Below are 6,000 nucleotides of genomic sequence, written 5' to 3' on the forward strand. Positions count from 1 at the left end.
CACGCTCAGTTCGTGTCAGGAACAGGTGCTGCCAGGCCTATTCGCAACTGGGATTTGCATTTGTAATCACTGGTTCATTTGGGAATTGTGTTCCTCTGACAAAAAATGGCTGTTTGCGAGCGTTGCATTAATCTATAGATACATATTTGGCACGCATTCTCTCCCTTATGCTTTTTTTTTTGTGTGCAATGTTAACCCCAATATGAATCACTGAGCCAGGACACCTTATTTATAAAAAAAAAAAACAGGCCTTTGAAGCTTTACCAATAAAGTCTGGCAAAGAGTGGCAGGTAAAGACCATTCCTTGCATTATAATGTAAACCTCTGCCAGACTGATTTGGAAATCATTAGCGTAGCCATGTGAGAATTACGTAGTGGCTAAAATGTCATTGCATTTAGATCCAAGACAACTCATACCCACAAACCCATGCTTTTTGTTGACATTTTCTGATTAGCACATTGCTAACACTCACCCAAGGGAAAATATTCGTTCAAATTATGGTGCTTAGCAAGTGTGTAAGCAAATGAGAAAAATCTTATTGTTTTACCTCCAACACCTTTAGGTAAACATTATCTAAACTTTGGAATATTTGCATGCACAATGGGGAGTCCCCAAAGTAATTTAGTGTATTTTTTTCTGTTTTTTTTTTTTTTTTTTACCACGGGCAATCCTGATTTGAATTTCCAACGTTGTGCAAAGTGCATGGTGCATGAATGATGAGCTACACTCATTTATTACGGAAACCAGAAAGAACATTTCTTCAGCTACGGCAGAAGAATGAGCGAAAGTGTGAGCGAGCGCATAGGAGAACTGAATAGCCTGATTATATTCTTAATGAACTTTTTTGTTATGACAGGAATCAGACAGGGACTTCAGAATCTCATTCATCTAATTAGCATTTTCCCATTCACTTCTCCTGATTAACATAGAAGCGAGATTCAAGAGTTGATTAGCGTGCTCTGCGCGACGTTTTTTTTTTTTTTTTCATTGCTGTGTGCCGTCAGCGCTGACCACATTTACAGAAATTGCTATTGCCCCCAACGTTATAGCTGCAATCAACTCAGCTCGGCCAGGCCGGGCCAGGCCATGCCGACAGACTTCCTTTAATGACATGTTGCACAGAGACACGTTGTAACCCGGCGTGATTGATGAAAGCTGAACGAGATGCATGTTTAGCCCCCTGCTCTCTGCTGTGAGCCCGTGCATGTAGGGGCCCTTGCGTCCACTGTGTGGAGCTCTCTCTCCACCCTGGCTCTGCTCCATCTCCCACACTTCCTCGAAGGGGAACGTGGCATGGCTCAGATCAATGTTTCTCATTTAAAGCGCTCAGCCAGAAGGCAGGCGTTGGACCACTGCTCTACTGCTGTAGTCCTTCACTTAGAGTTAAGGGAAGACCTTTATAATGCAGCCCAGGGATGCAGATTGCCACCACATGTGCCTGTTGGTTCATAATATGAAGAACTTCATCATGAATGTTATTATGAAGAACTTTAACACATATCCTCAAAACTAAATGTATACTTTTTGTAGTCTGCTAAAAACTATATCCAAATAAAAGGGGTTGAAAACATTTAGCATTCTTAAAAAATACGTTGCAAATCTATCATTCAGTGGACAGGGCTTTTGGCCAGGGGATTTTAAAAAAATTAATGAAGGTCTTTTTTGGTGCCATGAGGATTTCGATTGCTGCTCTGAAGTAATTAAGCAAGCAGAATACGTCGCTGTTTTCACGACTGTTGCATTGTTCGAAAGAATGATAATGTGCTTGGCAACAGAGAGCAATACCTTCTGTGACTTTATACTATGGAGAATATTTTATGGGAACATTTTTAATCAGTGCCACTTAGCCTTTAAAAAAGCAACTTGACGGAATTTGCTTCTGATTGAGTGTTTATGAGTGATTACCCTGTTCTTTTCCCTTTAATGACATGAATTAATGTTAATTGTCTATGCAAATTGCAGCCACATTTTGTTAAAATGTACACAGCTCAAAAAATAAAGGGAAATAAGACATCGTAAATTTGAATGAATGAAATATTCTTCTTAAATACTTTGCATAGTTGAATGTGCTGACAGCAAAATCACACAAACATGATTGATGTAAATCTAATTCATCAACCCATGATGGTCTGGTGTCACACTCAAAATTAAAGTAGAAAATCGGGCTGATCCAACTTTGATGTAATGTCCTTAAAACAAGTTAAAATGAGGCTCTTTAGTGTGTATGTCCTCCACGTGCCTATATGGCCTCTTTACAATCCTTGGTCATGCTCCTGATGGTCATGCGGATGGTCTCCTGAGGGATCTGGAGTAAAAGACCTGTTTAGAGTTTAGACCTGGACTAAAGCATCCACCAACTCCTGGACAATCTGTGGTGTAATATAGTGTGGGAGGATGGAGCAAGACATGATGTCCCATATGTGCTCAATTGGATTCAGGTCTGGGTCCATAGCCTTTGTCTTGCAGGAACTTGTCACGACTACGGACTTACGAAGGAAGGAAGCGCAGAGGTCTGACATACTGGGAAGGGGTTTTTATTAAACAAATAAACAAACTCAAAGAAATACAAAGAAACAATGGCGCGATGGCCAAAAACAGTTTAACATAAATCAAGAACTGAAACAAACCCGTAGGCGTGTGGCGATTGCCAGAACTCAAAACACATAAAACTAAACAAGGTCAAGTTCGTGCATAGAGTTCACGAAAATGCCAGCGACCCCGAACGGGCGGAAACTTCCGGCATTTATGGGGCGTCAGGATTAAAGTCAGGTGTGGAGGCCAGCTGCAGGCAATCCTGACAGAGCCCCCCCTCCAAGGGCTACGTCCTCGGAGCCCCAACAGTACCATCAGTGGAGGCGGCGGGGCGGACGGCGGCAACCACAGGGCTCCTGCCCTGCTGTATCCTCCCCTTGGAGGACCCGGTCCCTCGGGCTGGCTCCCCGGCGTGGTCCCGCTTGGCGGCCCCGGACCCTCGGCCTGGCTCCCCGGCGTGGTCCCGCTTGGCGGCCCCGGACCCTCGGCCTGGCTCCCCGGCGTGGTCCCGCTTGGCGGCCCCGGACCCTCGGCCTGGCTCCCCGGCGTGGTCCCGCTTGGCGGCCCCGGACCCTCGGCCTGGCTCTCCGGCGTGGTCCCGCTTGGCGGCCCCGGACCCTCGGCCTGGCTCTCCGGCGTGGTCCCGCTTGGCGGCCCCGGACCCTCGGCCTGGCTCCCCGGCGTGGTCCCGCTTGGCGGCCCCGGACCCTCGGCCTGGCTCCCCGGCGTGGTCCCGCTTGGCGGCCCCGGACCCTCGGCCTGGCTCCCCGGCGTGGTCCCGCTTGGCGGCCCCGGACCCTCGGCCTGGCTCCCCGGCGTGGTCCCGCTTGGCGGCCCCGGACTCCCGTATCTGCACACAATAATCAGGGCCGATCCATCTGGGTACGTGTGGGCCCTGTCTCCACATGTCCCCTCTGACACATCTTGTGTCACCCCCTGCACCGCGCAGGGAGATTGTCCCAGAGCCTCCGGCGACTGTTCCAGGCACCCCAGGCTGGTGCCTTCTGGGACTATGCAGCCCCTCTCGCTGCCCGGCCCTGGTGCCAAGGGGGGGGCATTGCCAGACCATCCGGCTAGCCCCTTCTGCGTCCGTTGGGACAAGCAGGCCCTCTTCCTGCCTGTCCCAGCTGGGTCCTCATGCCTACCCGGGGGCTCTATGGCGCTCCACCCCTCTGGAGGCAGACGCAGGCCCATGCCTGCCCCGCCCTCCTCACTGGCTACCGGAGGACCCAGCTCCATCGCTTCCCCCACCTCCCCTCCCCTCAGGAGGAGTCCCCAACCCGAACTGCACCCCCCCAAAAAATTCTTTGGGGGAGCACCCCCCCCGGCTGGACTTAGGGGTACCTTGGGGCTTGTCCACCTCGCCTTGGACCAGCACATTCGGGTCAGGAACCTCCTCCCTGGGGTTCGGCTCCGCGGCTGGGTCGCCATCTGGTGGACACAAAGAGGGGAAGTGGGGGCGACATACGGACACATATGCCACACAGACACACACAGACAGAGACAGACAGAAGAGAGGGTCGTCTGGCTCCCTCTCTGGGCTCTCCGGGACCTCCTCAGGGGGCACAGCCAGGATCTCGGGAGGAGCGACCTTCTCGTCGCCCACCAGTGCTGGGTCTTCTTGCCCCGGATCCTGACTGGCACTGGATGTGGTGGAGGGGCAGAGTTCGATCCCTGGCTCAGGCCGATCAAACTCCGCCCTCAGTCTCTGTTGAAAGTCCCGAAAACTCCTGTCTGTCTCTCCCTGCTGCCAGAGGGTTGTGCTCCAGCCCCATGCTGATCCAGTCAGACACGTGAGGATGGTAGTGATCTCGTCTGTGTCTGCTGCCCCACTGAAGGGTCCCGGGACAATTGGGCGGTCCCACACGGGGCTGGGCACGTCGCTGGAGATGGTGGTAGGTGTGTGGTGTGGAGGGGGGTGGACGTCTTCTCCAGCAGGTGTGGACACTGGTGCTGCGCTGCCATTTTGCTGGGGAACGTCCGGGCAGAGGGTAGGCGGGTCGGCGACTGGAGCAGGAATGGAGGATTCCCTGCGAGGCAGTCCCGGCAGCGCAGTTGCTGGCTGGCGACCTCCCGTCGCCCTCTTCCACCAGCTTTCCTCACACTGCTGGGAGGGACGTGGGTCTCCACGGACCTCGTGACGCTCCTGGATGGGCGCGATGGGCGGAGCCATCCCGGCACCGACTGCCCAAACGGCGTCATCCTGGTCGTCGTCCGTGTCAACCTCGTACCCCCGGAAGTCACATGGGTCATCATGGACGCCGCGATGATCTCGGACGCGCACGCTGGGCGGAGCCATCCCGGCACCGACCGCCCACCGAAAATCCACGTCATCATCGCTTTCGTCATCCGTGTCCTCCCACCGGTGACTCCAAGGGTCGTCCACCCTGCGGACATCCTGGACCCATGGCGCGATAAGCTCCCATGGGCAGTACTCTGGCCATTCGGGCTGGAGGCTGCCCACCTCCTCGCTGGAGGAACGCCGCCGTTGTTGTTGCCGCTTCTCACCCCCCTGGAAGTGACGTGGGTCCCCACGGACCTTGCGACGATCGCAGACTGGCGCGATGGGCGGAGCCCAACTCTCGTCTCCCGTGCTCTCGTCGTCGTCCGTGTCGTCCACGGGGAGCCTTGCCAGCAGAGCGCAGAGTTCTTGGCTCGACATGGCGAAGATCGTGGGGGTCGCATCTTCTGCGCTCGCTGCCCACGTCACTTCCTCGCTGCTGCCGACGCCAACGTCCTCGCTCCGCCCACTCACCCGCCGACGTTGTCGCTTCCGGGTTTCGCGGAGTTTCCCGGGGGTGACGTCATCACGCGGCGCCGCGTACCACGGCTTCTCGGGGAGAAAACGCTCCACCAGAACGGGCGGCGCGTCTCTCCCCTGGCGTCCGCGTTCGCCGCGCCGGGCTGCGTCCTTCGCGGCGTTTCTTCTCCTCTGCTTTCCACCTCTGCGCTTTTGGGTGGGTCGCTGGCATTCTGTCACGACTACGGACTTACGAGGGAAGGAAGCGCAGAGGTCTGACATACTGGGAAGGGGTTTTTATTATACAACAAATAAACAAACTCAAAGAAATACAAAGAAACAATGGCGCGATGGCCAAAAACAGTTTAACATAAATCAAGAACTGAAACAAACCCGTAGGCGTGTGGCGATTGCCAGAACTCAAAACACATAAAACTAAACAAGGTCAAGTTCGTGCATAGAGTTCACGAAAATGCCAGCGACCCCGAACGGGCGGAAACTTCCGGCATTTATGGGGCGTCAGGATTAAAGTCAGGTGTGGAGGCCAGCTGCAGGCAATCCTGACAGAACTGCTGATACACTCCAGCTACATGAGATCTAGAAAAGTCTTGTGTTAGGAGGAACCCAGGGCCAGCCAGCATTTGGTCTCATAAGGGGTCTGAGGATCTCATCTCGATACTTAATGGCAGTCAGGCTACCTCTGGTGAGCACATGGAGAAATGCCCAA

This window comes from Denticeps clupeoides, chromosome 13, assembly GCF_900700375.1.
Source record: "Denticeps clupeoides chromosome 13, fDenClu1.1, whole genome shotgun sequence".
Taxonomy (NCBI): Eukaryota; Metazoa; Chordata; class Actinopteri; order Clupeiformes; family Denticipitidae; genus Denticeps; species Denticeps clupeoides.